This window comes from Heliangelus exortis, chromosome 10 (genome assembly GCF_036169615.1).
Source record: "Heliangelus exortis chromosome 10, bHelExo1.hap1, whole genome shotgun sequence".
NCBI classification, from domain to species: domain Eukaryota; kingdom Metazoa; phylum Chordata; class Aves; order Apodiformes; family Trochilidae; genus Heliangelus; species Heliangelus exortis.
The window spans coordinates 12,985,302-13,005,307 of NC_092431.1; the positions used below are offsets into that span (position 1 = coordinate 12,985,302).

General features: G+C 40.0%; 1 protein-coding gene across 1 annotated transcript in view; it reads left to right on the forward strand.

The window, feature by feature from the left end:
* The first annotated feature begins 906 nt into the window (after nucleotides 1-906).
* PTPN13 (protein tyrosine phosphatase non-receptor type 13) overlaps nucleotides 907-20,006 on the forward strand; it is a 144,749-nt gene continuing 125,649 nt past the window's right edge. The window contains exon 1 of the mRNA XM_071753625.1: nucleotides 907-1,121. The gene's annotated coding sequence lies outside the window, so the exon portion shown is untranslated. The remainder of the gene's footprint in view (nucleotides 1,122-20,006) is intronic.

Here is a 20,006-nt window from a genome sequence, read left to right on the forward strand (position 1 = left end):
ACACCATCCATAATGCTGCTGCCTCCTTTGAGAACACACATAGAATCAGTCTGGAGGAGAGAAGACAGCACAGAAAGAACTGTGCCTTGGCTGTCTCCTCACAGGAGACTTTTTGTTGTGCCTTTTGCAGCCGCACTGCCTGTCCTGCATTGGCCTTATCAGCCATCAGCGTGCTCGCAGCAAGTGTGGGGAGAGCCCTTCTGACATCTTTGTTTGCGAAGCAAAAACATGATGATATTTGTATTTATTTAATAATATTTTCTTTTTATTAATACTGTTTCACTAAAGCTGTGTAGCTTAGTTTCCAACCCATAAGTTTCTCTCCCTTCTTCTCTCTCCTTTATTTATCTGGGAAGGGAGGGGGATTAATAGAGAGCATCTGTTACTTGGTTTAATTGCTGGGCCAGCATTAAACTGTGACAGGCATTCAGTGCCATGTCCTGGCAATCACAGTGGTAGTGGATCAAGGGTTGGACTTCCCCAATGTGGCAACTGCTTGACTAGTGATGGGAAATGAAAAGTCTGCTGATGGATGGTTCCCATTCTGGCTCCCCCTGCCCTCGAGTAGCCCTCAGGGCCGCGTGGGCTACCAAAGAACTCGGCAGTCCTGTCACAGAGCGCTGAGATTGAAACTTTAAACGCCAAGGACTGGGAACAGTTAGAAACCAAGATCATCCCCGAAAAAAGAACCCCTTTTGGGCCAGGTTGCGGTTACCAACGCGGAAGCCTATTCCCCAGAGAGCCAACTCTCGAGTTACCTTCGAGCTCCGGCGCGATACTGAGGGCGCTAGGAGGTGGGGCCGGGCCGGGAGAGGCGGGGGAAGGCACTGTGGCGGGGCAGGGCCGGGGCGGGAGCAGGCGAGGGAAGGCACTCTCTCTGGCGGGGCAGGGCCGGGCCGGGCCGGGCCGAGCGCTGGGGGAGAGGGCGTGGTCGGGCCTGTGTCAGCAGCTCCCCCGCCGCCTCAGGGGCGCGGAGGAGGGAGCGGCTGTTGGGGGTGGAGGGCAGCTGCGCGGTCAGCTTCTCCGAGCTGCTGGCGGCCCTGAGGGAAAAGCGGCCAGCGGAGCGGCGTGGAGCGAAGCGAGCAGCGGGAGTGCTGTGCCGGCGGTGCCAGGTGACCGCGGTGCGTACCCGCGCCAGGAGCCGGATCAGAGGGGCGGCTGCTGGCGGCCGGCCGGTGGTGCACAGGGGGAGGGGAGCAAAGAGGGTGCCGCGGGGCGGGGAACGCTGCTGTTCCCGCCCTCTCGATGCTGTGCGGTAGAGGGGCGCCGGGGCTGGCCGCCGGCGCGGGTGGAGATGCCAGTCGCCTCTCACTCGCTCCCAGCGCTCCCTCGCAGGGGCCGACCACAGCCTGACGGGAGCGCCGCTGCGGAGGGCGAAGCTCCGGGATCCTCGGCCCCGCCACTGTCCTGCGTGCGTGAACGGCTTCTCTAGAGCGGCGGGTGTGTCTGCTGCTCGCCGCACCTCTCGACCCTGCGCGCCGGAGAGTCCTTGGTGGCCGTTCGAGTTGCGTGGCCATCCCTGGGGGTGGTGGGTGGTGGGGAGGTCTCACTGTGGCCTTTGCGAGGGGCTCTCGCGTGGCCCCTGCTGCGGGGCGGCTGCGACCCTCGGAGTGCGGCGGCGGCGGCGCCAGGTGGGCGGTAGGTCCCGCGGCGAAGGATCAGGATTTGGAGGGGAGGGAGGGAGAGAGGGATGGCGGGATGGCGGCGGGTTTGGGGCCCCGCGGAGGTGCGCAAGAGGGATGAAGTACCGGGCCCGCGTCTGTACGCTCCCCGTGCGGGGTGGCGGTCCTGAGCCACGGAGTGAGGCGCCGCGGAGTGAGGGAGGAGAGGAAGAAAGGCTACAGAAAGCTTGTTGGTGCGGTGTTGGTTTTTCTCCTGGACTTAGGGGCTTTATGGGGCTGAATTGGGCTTTCGGCAACTGCAAGCACACGCGTGGGGGGTTGACTCTGACGGCGCCGAGGGCCTCGTTTTGCTTACGCAGGGCAAACAAAGCAACACCCCTGAAGTTCATAACAGAGGAAAACTTTTGACTTATTAATGTTTTTGGAGGAACAGAAACGAAGTAGAAATCTGTTGGCTGTTGATGAGAAATAGCGTGGGTTTCATTGGCTTTTTATCTCCTAGCAATCGACACCTCCGCAGACCGCAGGATAATCTCTCTCATATTCTAGATTGTGTCATTCTCCTTAAATTGCATGTTTAAAACAACAAAGGCAGTGACTTCATAGGGAACCGCCAGGAGCTGCTCAGTACCCCTCCTATTTATTGGAGAAACATTTGGGAACCGGTTTGGTTTTTGTAGGTGGGATCAGAAGTAAAAGTAGGACATGAAAACTGTGAGGTTGGTTGCAAGTAATCAGTGTCTAGCCATCTTATTTAGGTGTGACTTTTGGAGAAAGGAATATGAAAGTCTCTGTGTGTGGAACTAGCTGGGGCAGTAACCGTGATCAGTTCATGAAGCCTTTTCAGTGGGAAGAGAAAATGTTTTATGAAACTGTACAATGAAAGTGGGCCAGAATACCAGACTTTCTCCTGGGGCCTGAACTGCATGGGAGAAAGCTAGCTTGGATACATATGTTCTTAGGTGTCTTGACTCCCAGGTCATTTGTTTGGTCAATTTTCTAGTGGAGTGGTGAAGTTTATAATAATTGAAGTAATGACTCCAAAGCAAGATGGCGTTCTGTGTTCAAATTATGCATCAGGTCTCTGACTGATACTCTGCTTTTTCAGGTTTGTCTTTGCATGACCATAAATATGTTTTAAAGATATTTCTGAAAGAGTTACAATCAGCCAGAATACAGATATGAAAGCACTTAAACTTAAATTGTTTGGTGTTGTTATGATGGTTTAACTTAAAAGAGGGGGGGAAAAAAAAAAAAAGAAGTCTTCATTCTGAGTTTGTTAGGAAGAGTTGGAGCCTATGGGAGCCAGAGACTTGAGTGGATGGGAGAGCATGCATGAAACAAGGAAGTGTCTGTGGGTGGAATGTTAAGGGATAAATGAGTGCACAACACATATTATAACCAGACTAACAGGAGTCTTTGGAGAGGATGGGATTCAGCAGTCTATTCACAGATTCATAGGCCTTTGAAAGTAAGAATGGGCTGTGATATAGATGCATGGTTAATACCCACTGTAATTTGTCATCTTGAACCTCTGGTAACTTGTGTGTAGCATCGTCATGTTTGAATGCCTCAAAGGGAAGTGAAGAAGCCTAGGAAAGGGGGGATTCGTGCAGTTACCAAGGCAGAAATGTTGCATTTTGTGTGTTCCAGTTGGAAGAAGGGTGGTATGTTTCTTTGATTTTTTTCAGCCATTTGATTCTTATAAAATAACTGAAGGACTGCAAGTTAAAATACAGTCCTTTATCTGTTTACTTTTTGAAGAGCACAGCAGAGCAGATATTTTCACTTACATGTGGAAACTATTTGGCACATAGCTACTTTCCTACCAACCAAATGCAGGTATGAATAATAATAATTAGCAGCACAATGTATCTTCAAAGTGGCTTCACACCTTCATCAGCAAACCTTAGTATCATGCTGTTACTGCAAGAGAGGCAAGCAATTAGATAAAATAAGACTGGGCAGACTCTTAAATGGAGTTTATTGTTTGAGGAACATTCAGGTGGACAAAGCTCTTCTTTATCACTGAAGTCAGTAAATATTGCTATACATTAAATGACTTGAAACATTTTTATGTTGAAATTCCTGAAAGTATGGCCCAGAGGGCCTGGTTAATATAGGCATTCCCTTGCTTGAAGTCTTTCAGAGTTAAGGGGATCTTACACTCACCTCCCTCTTGAGTTTGTTCTGGAGCACCTGTCAAGACTTACCAACTTGAAGAACAGCCAGGTCAGCTCTTGAAAGGGAATGTTTTTGTTTTGAAGAACTTTTTAGTTTACCCGTGCAACAAGCCTGCAAGCCTAGAACCTTTAGTACATTAATGGTATTGGTAAAACTCAGTGATTTTGCCAGGAGTCTGTTAAGGCTAACAACAGAGTTGGTTAGTAGTCTGATGCTCAGTTACCTTTTTATCTGCTTACAGGAAAAAATGGCTGGAATTTTACAGTTTTCAAATAAGCTAGGCAGCAAGACACAAAGTCTGAAAAGCAAGTTTTGGATTGGTGTCTTGTGGTCCAGAAAATATTTGTAAGCAGTTGTCCTAAGCTGTTGCCTACCATGGGACAAATGTGGATGGAAAGCTATGAATACCAGAGTAAGTTAATGTTGTATGTCGCCAGTGAACATAATGAAATCTGTGCATCTATAAAGAAGGGTGGAACCTCTGAAAGAAGTGTTTCCCAGCCCCACCTCCTCCTGAAGTGTAGAGAAGGAAGCTGATCTTTACAAATGGGAAGGGCAGAAGACGACTCTTTGGTGCCGTCTTTATTTTGTCCAGGCTTCTTTTTCTCCACTGCCAGTTAAATACCTGGTGAGCAACTAGGCATATCCTTTGTGCATCATTATCTATTAAAATGCTTTCATAAAAGACCATGAACTGAGTAGGCTGCCTTGGGACAATGATATGCCTTCTGAATTTCAAATCCAATTGCCAGGATAGAGATCTGCTCCATTTAGCTTATGAAACTCGGTAGGAAGAATAACAGAGGTGAGAAGGCTTTGTTCTCATGGTTTCATCTGTTGTTCTTTATCTCTTTTGTGTAAATTTAATATGCAAGACCTAGCATTACAACTGCTGATACTTACAGGGAACATCAGTTTTTGTAGAATGTTGTGTGCTATTAAGCATTTGTAGATGATAGGTTAATGTCAGATTTTGGACTAGGTGTTGTGTCAGCTCATTGTTTGTGCTTCAGTCTGCTGTTAAAATAGACAAGATGGAGTGCTTGGAAAAGGGGGAAGTTTTATCCCTCACTTTTTAGCTAAAAGTAAAGCACAGGGTGAAGAACTGGCTGACCTAAAACCAGTGAAAATTTAAGTGGGCAAGTTTGGAATTGGACAGAAACATCTTCATGAACTTATCTGACCCTGTCAAAACACCACTTTTTTCAGTAGACTGATATGAAAAGAGTTTCAATTTCTGTGTGCTTCTGCTTTGTCTGAGGAAGGACATGGTTTTCCAGGGTGCTTTTCCAACTCTAGATAAAGAATTATTATTATTTTTTTTTTTCATTTTGAAAGTTACCTTAGTAAAGAATATTTGTCTGTATATGTAGGAGAGATGGGAAGGAACATCCCACAGAGCTTGCTGAAATATTTGAAAGTCTGGTTTACTAAGAAAAAAAAATCTTCAGCTGAATGGCTACTTGTGTGACTTGTCTTGAAGGCAGAATGTGCTTTTCATCATAATGCTGCACTCTTACTGGATAAATCAGTGGAAATACCTGGTTCTCCTGTGTTTCATATTCCAGTATCACAACAGCTGCAAAAGGTGTTTTGACTCCCCCTATATATATGTAGGGATACGTATGGAGGTGCATCTGATGTTCTTTAGTAGCCATATGGCAATGTTCTTCCTTGTATGTATTGACATCTCATTATATGTAGGAATCTTAAGACCACTGCTGTGTACTGCATAAAACTGAAGGTACTACTTCATTGCAATACCATAGTTATGATCTTGTATTAGATAGAAGTAGTTACATTCTCTGTTGACCACGGTGCTGTTTCAGAATCAACACTGAAAGGCATAGAGATGTTAATGTAAATACTATTTACAGTAAAGTTGCATGTGTAGAGATATGTTTTGTTGAGTCTCATGTCCTGTTCTGTAGTCTGTCTTTATTTTTATTCATGCAATAGGTAGTGTTTTATTCAGGTAGTGGGCAGGCTCTCTAAACCTGTTAAAGAAAAAACCCAAGGAACTTGAGAGTGGAAGTTTTTCTAAGTTATTAGTGAGTACAGACAGAACATGGCTTATCTCATTATCTCCATGGTTAATAGACACTTTCATTTGCAGCTCCCTGTTTGTGTAGGGGAATTGGTTCCCAGTGATTAATTTTATGTTTGAGATGAAGATTTTGCCCTTAAGATTAATTTCTTTAGTATCTCAATAGTGTGTATACATTGGCTACTATATTTTCAGTTTTGTTTTGGTTTTTTTGTATAGACTTGAGTGGTTACAAGTAGGGCATTAAAACAACCCCAATAAACCTGTGACACTGGTGGTTCTGGGGCTTTCTTAGGGTCACCAGAGATAGGTAATGGTACTTGACTCTTAAAGCCATGTCTACTGCACAGCAGGTATTCAGAGATTGTGTAGAACATCGCTGTTCAGATATTAACTACACTGTTTCAAACCTATAAGCAACTTTATTTGCTTTATGCCTGTTCCAGCTTCTGGGATGGACCTGTTGATCTTTTCTGATAACTGCTTCTTAATATTGTAATTTTAAAAGATAAAATGCACTAAGGAGGACAAAATGCACTACTTGCACGGTGTGCCTTAAGTAGTAAAGGGGTGACAAAAAAAAGTGTGGAGTGCTTAGATTTTTATCCATGTCATATGTAGATATACATCATACAATTTTTCTAACTAGTTTGATCATCTAAGTATCGACTGCAAAAAACATTTTAAAAAATTACTGATTCTTTGCCTCTTGTCACAATTCATCAGGTGCAGCAGTATATTATTACTGGTTTTACCCATTTCTCTCTGTGTAATTTAGTGTTTCAGCCAAGAGAAAAGTTAAAGAAGGGAAGGAGTGGAGGTTTTGCCTTTTGGGATATTTACTGAAAAATGAATAAGTGGAAAATTCCTTTTTAGTGCTAAGAACTGGGGTCAGTGAAATAATAGGTTGCTTTTCCTAAGTCAGTGCAAAGCTGTATTTGCCTTCAGTGAATTAATTTGGATGTTTGAATCCCAGGCGAGTTAAGTGTCCATAGAGTGAGACAAGTGTTGCTTTTATTCTTTACTTTTTAGTTTATTCTTTACTAGTTTAGTGTTTAGCAACAGCATTTGTGTTACTTTGAGAGACATTTCTGTAGTATATTTTGCTGACTGGACAACTGTGTAATTAGGTTTATACAGAATTATCCCTCCAGCAGCCTAATTAAAGACTATCTGTAACCTCTTTAAATGGTGTGTTTCAACAGGTGATACATACTGTTTTCTCCTTCAGAGATTTTGTTAGGGTGTTTCTTTCAAGTGCCTTAGTACGTTCTAACTATTTTTCAATGATTAAGGGGGATTTTTGGTTTGTTCTTCTGAAGCCAGTTTGCTCTCATTTTCTGTAAGTCCCAAATTGGACTACACATTCATTTGACTCACAGGAAATAAGGTAGTCCTGCCTATATGCATGTATTAATCAGAGACTGATTTCTCAATAAGAGTTCTGCACTTTTCAGTGGAGGATTTATCATCTCAGATATTTAGGAGGCAAGAGATTCTGTCCAGCCACTGTAGGCTCTTTCAGAGGTCTTCTATATCTTGGTCATCCTTTCTCTGTTGTTAGACTGGTGTCCTGCACTTGAATGAATTTCCTCTTAATCATTCGGAAGGGACCTTCAGAAACACTTGAAGAAAAAGTCAGCTTACTGATTGGTGTTAGAAATCTGTACATGAAGTAGCAGCAAAAAAATGGTAACACATCTAAAGAATCCACTGAAATATATATTAAAAAATTAATTGCAATCTAGGGTAAATTAGAGTTTTAATTATATTATTCCATCATAGTAACTGACTTCTGTGCATGCTGATGTTTGGCATCTGAACTGATGATACACCCTGAGGAGCAACAAGAATCTCCCTGCTAAACTTCACTGGGAATTTGAGTAGGATCCAAATAGAATACAAATGCTGTTGATATCCTTACTGATCTGTAGCATTATAATAGACAATATAGTATATATCTAGCTATATGTTTGTAAATGAAGAAAGTTTTCTCTCACAGGAATAGCAGTTGTGGAAGAGAAATGGTTTGTAGCCGAAAAAGAAAGAAAATTTTTAACAAACTATCTGGAATATACCTATACAGCATGTGGGAGACTTTGACCTAGAAGGCCTAGCTTGTGGAAACAGTGCTAGAAAAACAGTATTTTTGGCAGTGCATGCAGTTTGAAAAAGAAAGGTGGGGAAAAGAAGGAAAAGGGAAAAAAACTGGGGGGGCTGGGGAGGGCTGCTGGGCTGGGGCACCATCAAGATATGCTGGGGCACCTTCCGTTGTCTTCAGTCCAGATTTATGGGCCTTAGCAGAATGTCCTTATCATCTCATTTGCTGGTGGATGGTGGTGGCTTCTGGGACCTGAGGTTTCTCCATGATAAAGGTTTTCAGACCTTCAAACTTGCAAGTACTTTTGAGTCTCCCAGCTTAGTTGTCATGTTTAAGGACTTCAAGGGTTAATAATTATCTGATGTGTGGTGTGGGTTTTTCATTTGTTTGTTTTCTTGGGGTTTGTGGGTTGTTTTTTTTTTATTGGGTGAGGTTGTGGGGTTTTTTGTTTTTTTTTTTTGTTTGTTTGTTTGTTTTTTTGGTGTTTTTGAGAACTGTTGGTCCTCATCCCTTCTTATTTGTAACATTGTTTGAACTCAAAAAATCAGAAATTATCCTAGGAAGTCCCACTGTAACAATCCATTTCATAATAATTGCAAGAAATAAGCACTGTAAGTTTTTGAGGAAAGCCCAAGACATTAGGCTTATATTTCCTGAATGGCTTCTTCTGATGCTGTTAATCTGGTGGACATATATGCTTAGCAAAACAAGCTAATTCCCAAGAACCTTAAATTTTTAAAAGTTTAATTTTTAAGTGGGCCTTGTCATTGCAGTTCCTTGGATGATGTTAATAAAGAATGTAAAGATAAGCTGATTGAAAGGTTTGCTAGCTGGCAGTGATGCAGGTTTGTCTCATCAGCTGTATAGATTGGTTTATTGAGTGGCTTTGCTGTTAGGTTATCACGTGTCCTAATCAGCCTGGAGCTTGAAGTGCATGGGCTAATGTGTAGAACTGAATTACTGAAATAGCTCTGCAAGGCTACTTTGTGTCAAATTAAAATGTCTATGCTCCTGATGATTATTACAAGACTGGTGTTTCAGAAGACTGTGATAGCCTGAAAAAAAAAAGTTTTTACTTGTACTTTTCCAGTAGTTTTTTTTTACCACCAATGTTTGCTTAAATCTATTGGCAAACAATTCCATGAAGAAAGGTTTTATCCTTTTTCCCTTGTCTCCCCAGTGTGATTCTATCCTCTGTGAACTGGAGTAATACCATATAGAAAGGAAGAAAATCTTAAGCCTACCTTTTGTTTGTTGTTTTATCATAAAACAATAAGAAAAACCCTAAAAAGGTTTTAATTACAATTTTGTAATTTCATTTGCATGTGTTGTCTTCAGAATAGAAAATATTTTGTATGCTTGGAGATTGTTTGGATTTCTCAGGTACTGTGCTAGTAGTGCACAAAGCAAAGGTTAGTGGGAGAAAACATTTTCTGTTCTTTCCTTTACCTGCATACATTTACTGTTGAGTGGCTGGTAAAATTTAGGTGACCTGGAGGCATTGTGGGGCCCTTCAGGACCCTTAGCATGTTTTTGTACAGTGAAACCTGGAATATGGGCTCCTGTCTTCACAGCAAATGACAGAAAATGCTCTTTTGTGAACTGCATAATTAGAGCATTGTTACTGGAAAAAAATGTCACATGGAGTAAATATGTTCAATAAGGGATTAGAAAAATCAAGAGATCAGTGCTGGCTGCTGGATTTGACTGTGCAGCAGGCAAGGGTGATGGATGAGTCTGCTGATCCAGCATGGTACCTGTATTGAACATTGCACAGGCTTTTGAATACCAAAAGAAACAAGAAGCTCCTCCAAACTGAAAACCTCTTTAACTTTTTTTAAAACGAAAGGTAAGTAAGAACTCTGTGATCTGCCTTTGAAGCTTGTATGTGTCCACACAGCTTGTTACTCAGAGGAATCCAAGCACTGGGAGCTAAGATGTGTGCAGCAGAGTCTGCATCATTGCAGTTGGGTCATTGCTCTGGATTAGGATCCTCAGCAGTGGCCATGGGAGGGCCTGAAAGGTGGGAGAAGTTTCCACCCATCTGGAGAAACATAAAGAGAAAGTTGAGGTTTCTGGTTCAAGCTGCAGTTCCTTGCTTGTTTTTTCATTCTTTCTGTCATGGAATCCTTGTTCCCTTTCTTCAGACCCCTTAACAAGGGGTTAAATGTTGGATAATTAAAGTAATCAAGGGAGTTAATTTTCTTGAGTAAAAAAAATTGCTCATGAAGAGAGGACAGAAAGACACCTTGTTGATGTCAGTTTCTGTTTTAGTATCAGTTGTTAAGGAGGAAAGTGAAAATATACTACTTGATGAAATAATAAAACATACAAGTATCTCATATATTGACTATATATAATACCTACTATATCTACTACTATATTTAAATGGTATTATGTGAAAAGCACAAAAAAACCAGCTTGTAGAGACAAATAATTTTGTTTTTTTTACAGATGGTAAACATGTTACTTAAGAACTGAAGGTATTCTGCAATGTTAAAAGAATTCTTTTGGTTTTGCTTGCCTTAACATCAGATTTTTGTTCTCTGTTGACACTAATGTGTGTGCTGTTCTGGTGTTTGCTCTTTGGCCTTGCATGCTGAAATAAGCACAGAACAGTCAGAGTTTTTCAGTCCAGATCCTTTAGTTTTGTGGTAGTGTTAGACAGTGGATTTTATGTCTTCCAGTGCTGAATATTAAAGAACTGAGTAGAATCAGCAAATTGCATTTAATGTGGTATGTGGACATCTCCGTGGTGCTTATACAATACAGAATATAATTTAAAACACTAGACAAGATGTTTTTTACATTAACTGAACTCTTCGATATATGCAATAATTCTCAATGAATCATTATGTCCCACCCATATTCTAAAATTTTGATTTTAGAATATTTAAGAACTGTAGATGACAATTTAACATTCCACTGTAATACAAGCTGCTGGTTGGGAAGTCTGATGATGGTGCATAATCTGTTTGTTCTGCTTCCCCCCTCTGTGGTTTTAGAAAGGTGTAAAAGAAAGACTTACTTGTCTAGACTTTAATAATTTATATATATATATATATATTTTTTTTTTATGAAGACAACATGACTTTCAAGGTTTATGATGTATTTTCAATGATAGGCTATAAATTCCAGTTTACAAAAAAAACAACCTACAAATAACACAATACAACTTTTTTGTCAAAAAGTAATATGCATCTAATAAGAGTGACTGATTTTTATAGTAGCTTTGGTACCCCAAAGTATACTGTTTTGAAGCTGTTTTCAAAGAATTTGTGGAATGCTTGATTTTCTTTCTTTATTTTTTTTTTTTTCTGCATTGCAAAAGCTATAATTAGTGACCAGCAGGGTCTTTGATAGTGAGGGATTGTGTGTGACTTCTGGATAGGGAAAGTCTGTGTTTTCCTTTTCTTCTTTCCCCCCATCTTTCATTTGGAGAAAGTGTTGGGTTTTTTATTATTGCATGTTTGTTGGTGTAAAATAAAGGGTAGTGTCTTACATAAGTATGATTATTGTTGAAGATTACTGAGAAGCTGGAGAGGACACTCATCAGCATGATAAAATGGAAAGGCTAAGTTAGTGGCAGCTGCCTTCACTTATTTTTCTTCCCAAACTCAAAGTTTTAATCTGTTAATCTGAACTGCTTAAAATGCAGCCTGTAAATGGTTCTGTGCTTTTATTTCCCCTTAAATGACTGGGGAAATAGTCATCATCTAGGTAACTGGATAGAAAGTGTCTGGTGGTGTAAAGCAAATAATGGAAATACTAGATTATTTGATGAAAGAGACTTTTTCTTCTCTCACTGATTAGTGATGATCCATGCAATGCCTTAGGTTTGCCAGCAAGCCTTGGCATCTGTAATGATTTTTAATTTTCTTATTTTTTAATGTGGAAGTTTCTGATGCCCCTGACTGCTGCTTTGTGTGTAAGCTGTGTGTTTCTTCCTTGGCTAAAACAGTAGATGTATATGTTCAGGCAAACATGCTTTCTTTCTATACTTGTCTCTCTACTGTCTGTTAAGTCTTTGTTCCCACTTCTGTGCCAAATATTATAATAATAAAATCATCCACAGAATATAATCTGTGGATTATTTCTTCTACTGGAGACAGAGAAGATAATACATTTTCCTGTCTTTGAGATTTAAATCTCGAGTTTATAAAATTTCATTCCTTCCTCTTGTTGTTTTTTTCTTCCTTGCCTCCTTTCATTAGTATAAAATTGTGTATTTCTGTTAGTGGTGAACCCTAGATGCTTCTCACTTGTTTATTTAGTTCCACTCTTTCTCAGATAAGTATATGCAGCTTGAGGTAAACCAATACAGCTGGTCCAGTCTGATAAAATATCATTTAAATTAAGTATATTATAAGTAAATCTCACAGGAAAGCTTGCATGATAGTAAGACAGCTTGTCTCAAAATTTGAAACTACTTTACAATGTTTTATCAACAGTTTCAAAGTTTTGAAATCTGTTTCAGAACAACTGCTCAAGTTGAAAAGCTTCAACCTTTTTTCCTAAAAGCAAAAGTTTATTAGAAATTAGCTTAAGTGTAAGTATATATTTAAGCTTAAGTATAAAAAGTTAAGGTTCTATAACAAAATTGCAAATAATTTAATTTTTTTTGTAATACACCCATTTTTTAAATTTGCAAGTCTAAAATTGAAACCCAGTGTTCAGGACTTGAAGAAAAGTTGGTCTGTTGGAACAGTACTAGCAATGTATGGAAAGGATCAAAGTTGGTATTTTGTATACAGAGCATACAGTGTAAGACTTGAGCTCTTTTACTGTATGAGTACAGTATGAGGGATGAATTGGTTTTTTTCCTTGGTGTGGTGTTTGTTTTAGGTGGTTCTAGTTGTTTTTTGGGGTTTTTTTTAATCCTGTACAAGTTACAGGATTAAGCTTCTGTACCTGCAGTTATCAAAATGCTCAAGAAGGCAGCAAAATTTGCTGCATTCTTTAACTGGTCTAAGTCCCTGTGGTCCAGCTGCATCAATAAAAGATTTAAGTGCTGTTATATTATCCTTCTCTTCTCCTTTAACTTAATCCCTCACTAGCGCAATGACTTAAAAGGTTAATGCAACCTTCTGCATTGTTCCATTCCAATATAGCAAATATCATTTTTTCATGGGCATGATCTTTGTATGTCCTCTGCCTGACTAGCTCTCTATTATTGTGCAGAGGAATGCTCTTAAAAGAAAAGAAAGATGATGCTGTGACTTGCTTTTTTCTCATCATGGGTTCTAGGCCCATAGACCAAAACTTTCTCCTATTTTGTCCTTATGCAGCCAAGGGTGTGTTATATGGCTCTTTGTCCTGTAACTTTACTAATATGAATGTATTTACTATCCAGACAAAGCAAAAGTTCCCAGAATTCTATTTTTTGGCAACAGCGAGCTTGGCATTTTGTCATGGGAGGAGGTGCTGCTATCTTGTTTTTCCTGTTTTCTTGACAATGTCATCTTCTGAAGTAGCTTGTTCTGTCCTGTAATTTCCCCAAATACTGAAATGTTATGGAGCTCAGGTATGATCGATCTCTGTCCATTCTGGTATGTGAAGGCAAATCAAATATATTACAGCATAGACTATCCTCCTATCTTTACTGTAGATCAGGCAGTCTGTTTTGTGTGGCAGGTCTAGTTAAGAGTTGTATAAATCACCCTAGCAAATTTTTCATATTGCTCTCAAATGCTACTAAGGCTTAGGCTCTTTGGGTGAGGGTCCTTTTTACACTCTGAATCCCATTCCTTGGGATACTCTCCGTGCAGAAACCAAAAGCATGGTAAGAAATGGAAGCTGTGGAACAGTAACAGGTAGATTCATTGTGAAAGAGAAATGGCGTGGTATGTTTTCCCATCTAAAAGAAAAGGAGGGCTAAGAATCACATCACCTTTGAGGGCAGTTAAGATGTGGAGAATATCATAGGACTGAATAAATTATGCCTAGCCTCTGAATTTAAGGTGAATCATTAACTGGGAGTGTTAGAAATTTGTTCAGGGGCAGTATAGTCAAATTGTCTAATAGTAGAAAGCATACTGAATCATGCAATATATAACTAGAGGGTTTTGTGAAGTGCAGTGACCAGGGTGCCAGGCAGAGGGACAAGTTAACTGGTCAGGTTCTCATTAAACTGTGTAATTCTGATGCAAAGCCATCTGTGCTGAATCAACTCATGTCTTGGCACAAGATTGTGATTTCTTAACCATAGGAATTCCAAATCTTCAGGTAGCTTTGTATACTTATTTATCTGAAGCTAAAACCTCCTAATTGCAGGATTTAAACTGTGTGGAATAAGCTGCTCAGGAAGGTTCTGCCCTCCATAAAGGAGTCATTTAAAAAGCAAGCATCTATAACTATAAAAAAAAATTCATATTTTGTGCTGAATCTTTCAACTGGCAGGAGTCTCTAGACATGCTGCTAAATTAGTTGTTGTTGGTTGTTCGTGGACTGTACTGCTCTCAATGCTCTGTATGCCACATCTACAGAGTTGAGCAGATAGGCAAAGTGATGAGGCAATCTTGATACATGTTATCAATTGCAGGAAGGATCAGCTATGGGTGGCTGGATAGAGAAAAAGTGAATTTGAAAACAGTACTTACTCTGTAGCTGGAAGATGGCAGCGAGTGATGTGTTTAGTAACCCTGCTAAGGATAGATTTTAACAGAACCTATACTAACTGAGGGCTTGGGAAGTACTGGAGCATGGAAACTCCAGCTGCAGATGATTGAGAATTTGGGGAAATCCTGTAATCAACCAGTAGGGAATAATATCCTTCCTATGAACTTTTACTTCCTTTTTTCTGGGCAACGGATCTGTCTCACAGCATGAAAGCATACACTGCATGCTTCATGACCTCTGAGATTTTTATGTGCCTTGTGAATGGGTTACTGCTTGGGAGTGTGTATGCAGAGAGCATGTTCAATTTTTGTCTTAATTTCTGTGTGCATGAGTATGGCAGGAGTGTAGAAAGAAGGACAGTGCAGTGTGAGAGGACAAATGTCTCCTTAGTTGTCATGAGTTCTGTGCTTGGGACAAGAAGGTGTGAGGCAGAAGGAATTCTCTCCGTGTTTGCAGGTTGTGCATCTAACTCAGAGTTCAATTCTCTTCTCTGTTATCCATCTGGGTTTTTTTAGTTGCTGATTTCACTGAGTATTGTTTAATATAGTTATTGTCTGGTCCATACTGGTAGCTCACCTAAATGGCAATACATTTGCAGATGGTATCCTGTTCAAGGACAACAGTAATGAATTTCCAACAGTCTCAGCATCACTTCAGGAAAAGGAAACGTTTTATATCCCTTGAACAGCAGCTAAATGCTTTCAAAAAATGCTTTGAATGCAATTAAATAGATTAGTTTTTGTCTGTGAAGTTAGTCACTTATGGAGAGAAGAGCTTGCCCTGAAGTCTTTATGAGGACAGGTGTGTACAAAGATGATGAATGTTGTCGAAATGCTTCTCAATAGTGATTCTACCTTTTAAGACTTATTAGTGCTATGCTTGCAGTACCATGCTTGTAAAATTAAGAGCTGGTTTCTTGACAGATGGAGGTCTATTACTACAGTTGCAGCCCATCTGCTGGTATCAAATCTATTTTGACAAATGCTTACAATTTAAATCTGCCTGAGTCAAAACCTTTAATAGGCTTTATAGACTGTCTAACAAGGCTTTCAGGTAGTTGATGTTGACTTCTTGAAATAGATCAGTGTTCTTGCCCCTTTCCAACTGACTGTTTATCCTTCAAGGTTTTTCTTATCCTGCAGCAGAAATTGAAAACAAAAGTAGGTTGTTTGGTAGATATGAAGTGAATATATATTCACAGGCAAATGCACACAGACATTTTATATAGACATGGTAATAATACATGCATATGTACATATAGATGAAGGGGGCACACACTCTCTCACGTGTGTGCTCTATGAAGAGCACATGGTCTCTTGAAGGCTGATGTAAAGTTCAGAGAGTCGGGTGTGTAATCTTCTCATCTCCTTAGAATCAGTCTGCCTGCATTTGAGGAGAGGGCTATGAGGCAGCAGCTTATAAATTGTGTTTCTGATTGGTCTGTGGAGGAACAGTTGTTCAATGGACAAGTCGAATCCAGCCAGCTGCCTATTTACATCCCTGGACTGGACATGTTTCCAACTGGACATGTTTCCCATCTTTCCTGGGTCTCAGTATGAGAATGAGGTATCATCAGAGACCTCTGTTTTGAAGAGGTAGTTCATACATTTCCAAATGAGAACCAACTCCGAGTGAAGTTACTGTATAAAGTTAGTCATTGATTCCTTTATTTGATACTTCTTTAGCATAAACATTTATAGAAATTTTTGCACCTAAAGGGAAAACAATGTATTCTAGACCTTCTCAATTGTTTTTTGGGGCATATAGAGTATAAATTTCATGCCTTATACTACCATGTCTGAATAGAGAAAGGAATTCATGTCTGAAATAAAATTTACTTTTTTTTTTTTTTTTTTTCTGCTGCAGGACAGTGAAGAAAATGCAGTGCCCTTTGAATAAGAATTAATATTTGCTACTGTGCTTGAATTAGCACTTTATTCAGTTTACAGATAAGTAGAGCAAGGTTCTCTTGTCTTATGTCTTGGTCCTAAAGATCCAGCTTTTCTTATACATGCAGTTCTTAAAATCTGAAATGTAGGCCAGTGTTTGGTCTTGCCAGTTTTTCAGTTTTTTTAAGGTATAAGTTCAGAGTTTCGCAATAAGAATTAGTCATCATTTGTGTGAATAATAGCTTTACTTCCAGCAGGCAGGAGAGTTCACAGATAAAATATCTGTGGTGTCATCTTGCTGCAGACTTCGTAATGTTCTGTTCCTTATGGCATATGTCTTTTTTTTTTCTTTTCTTTTCTTTTTTTTCTTTTTTCTTTTTCTTTCTTTTTTTCAGAAAGGAACAAAAATATCATAACTGCCTGTCCAGGCAGCAAACAGGTTTTTTTTTGCTGCAGGTTCTGGGATCCTTTGGTTTGCCTGCACTGTAGAGCATATGCAGTCACTTAAAGAAGTATGAACTTGCAAGGAGTCTGGGAATATTACATCAAAGAATGAAGAAGTGGTTCAAGATAGACCCTCCAGATGGATAGCATCCTGAGAACATGATTGCTTGTTCCCCCAGCTGTAGGGCTGTTTCAGAATTGCTTGTGACAGTTATCAGGAACTACAACATTGTCCACAATCATGGCTGTGGAGAATGTTATTATGTGGGAGTTTGTCCACCTTCATCAAAAATTGGACTCTCATCAGCTGTTTTTGCCAAGAGTCACAAGCAGAAAAAAAATGAGTGAGGATGTAGATCAGGTTAGTGCATTGGGTAAGAAAGCCATTGGACTCTTTCTAGCAGCTGATGAGCTGAAGAGAAAACTTCCTAGATTATAACTTTTAAAGTTTGTTTGTTTGTTTGATTTGTTGTGGGTTTTTTTTTCCCATTTTCATAGCAAAAAACCCAACCCAGTGATACAAACGTGGTTGAGTAGAAATATTGGTAGGTGGGGTGAATGATGTGACAGTTTATCTCATATTGAGCTAAATGTGTCCTGTAACAAAACAGTCCTTGTTTTGTAGTTGTGCAGCTTCTTTGGCTGTGTTTGTCTAAGGTCAAGCAGCGCTGGAGGAATCAGCGCTGATTCAGGGACTGATTATAAAGGAAGTAATCCTTGTAGTGATATGAAAAAGCAGTTACTTGGTACTGTTTTCACTACTTTCTGGTCTTGTTGCTCATCAGAGCCTCATTGTCTCACTTGTAGCCACTTGTAAAATGCCACAGGTGGCAGGAAATAGTACTTACTGTTGTAGAATAATGCTTCCTAGTGACTCCATGGTTTTTGAATCATGGGTGCTACTGTTTCTGCTCTTGTGACAGTAGCTTTCATTCCTTCTTCAGCTATGCTAAAAGCTCCAAGTGAATGAGGACAGATTTTAGTCATGACCTTATTATAGTATGTGAGAATGCATAGCTCCTGCATGCAACAATGGAATAACTGCTGATCTAAAGCTGGAGATGCCATTCTAAGTTCCTCTCAGTTTAGACTGCCCTTACTGTCTCAACAAGCATGTCAGTGGCACAGACCTAGCAACCTAGTACCCCAGTATACTTCGTGAAGTGCATTAGCATCACTGTACTCTGAAAAACAAGCAGCAAGGAAGGTATCTTCATGAAGACTGCTGCATAGTCTGTAATTCATCATAAGTGAAGTTGCATGATAGGCAGTACCTCACTGCATCATGAAATTACACCGTCAATAGTAAGATGTCTTGCTTTTGATGATTTCATGTCATTAGAACAAGGGTATTATTGAGAAGTGTTAGTTTTGCCAAGCTGTTTTGCTGTCCTGAATTTTCTGCTTTTCCACTTACAAAACTTGTCTTAGTTGCAGGTCCTCTGTTCCTACTTGGCAATTAAAATGAAAGTTGCAAGGATGAAAAACACACCAAGGAGACGTGCCTCTCCGAGGTGAAGCAGATCAACAGCAAATGATGGGAGTTGCCCAAGCATCTTACACTGACAATTAAACTAAGAGAGGGATATGAGAGTAATACCCCTATTTATGTGGATTAAGCTTACTTTGTAGTCATAATTATACACTCTTCTGAATACAATTTTAATATCTGATGTGAAACATCAGCTACCCGATATATAAAAGAACATTCATGTTTTCTAGGCAACTGTAGACTTTCATGATTATTCTATAAGTTTTGGACTGGATTTACTAGTTTGACTTACAGGAAGCCCCAGATAAACTAGTTTATCTGGTTCTGTTGATAGACAGAAAAACAGGGGAAGGAGTCAGCAGTAACCCTTGCTTGTTTTCCATTGCTAGTTCAGTCCAGTGCCCAAAGCTGGTTTCTTTCCACCTTCCAGGAAAGAAAGCAAGCACTTCTCAAGTAAAGCAAATATTGCTTGCCCTTGAAGGCATGACCAATATGTCATATTCTCAATATGTCATATTCTTTTGTCTTCCAAAAATGGGAATAGGTGACTGATTTAGGTTTGGAAGGAGAAATGCTATCATCTTATCTTATAGTGAGTGTGAGAGCATCACTATATGTTCATAGAAAAGTCCAGCAGTGCCCTGTACTTCTGGGAGTGTCCTTGTGTTATTGTGTTTTATCACAAATTTGAGCTAGTTTCTGTGCCTTTATTTAGGAGGTTTAAGCTCAAGCAGCATGCTGTCAGTTTGAAGAGGAGATGCAATTTTAAAGAAATTTTCATGCTCAAATTTGAGGATTGGCCCAGGAGCATGGGAGTGTTTTGGTGTCATTTCATCTTGCATGCTTACAGCAGAGAAAAGGAGAACACACAGAAAAATCTGAGTGGAAGAAGCTAATCTCTTCTACAGCTGTGGGGGAGAAGCTCTTGGGTGGTAATACTAATCTCTGCTGACCTCTCCAAAATGAAGGAGGGAGAAATAAAGCTTATACTAAGGTAATACAAGACAGGGGATTGAATGAAAAGCACCATGGAAGTGTGTGTGTGTTTGCAAAAACTTCAGTTCACACAACTTCTGGGAGCTATTTAGAGACTTAAGGATGGGGAGGAGATGGAATTTGCATCTTCTGGTACTTTTTGGCCACTTTCCATATCTATGGGAAAAGTGGAAAAAGTGGTCATGGCACAAGAGTTTTCTTCCTCTAAAAGAAAAAAAAACCCACCATTGACTATCTTGCTTATTTATCTTGATTCCTTACTTCATGTTAATATTTGCAAATAGTGCTGTATTTGTCAATGCAAGTTAGACCTGAAACTATAGGAAACCATCTTTTATGTGCACATCTTTTAAGTATATGTGCATTTGAAATAAGGTTTCAAAGACTACTGAGTGCAAGCTCAGTGCACAAAGTGCAAGCTTTCAGAGTTCCAAACTTTATCAGAGTTTCAGGAATACTATTATTATTGTTAGGGAAAAACTGATTGATAGATGCATTCTAGGTCTTCTTCAGGGATGTAAGGTGTAGGTCAGTGTAAATAAATACAATAGATGCCAGCATTCTGAAATTACAGGGCATGGTAATGACTCCAGATGCCGGGAAGGGTGGACTT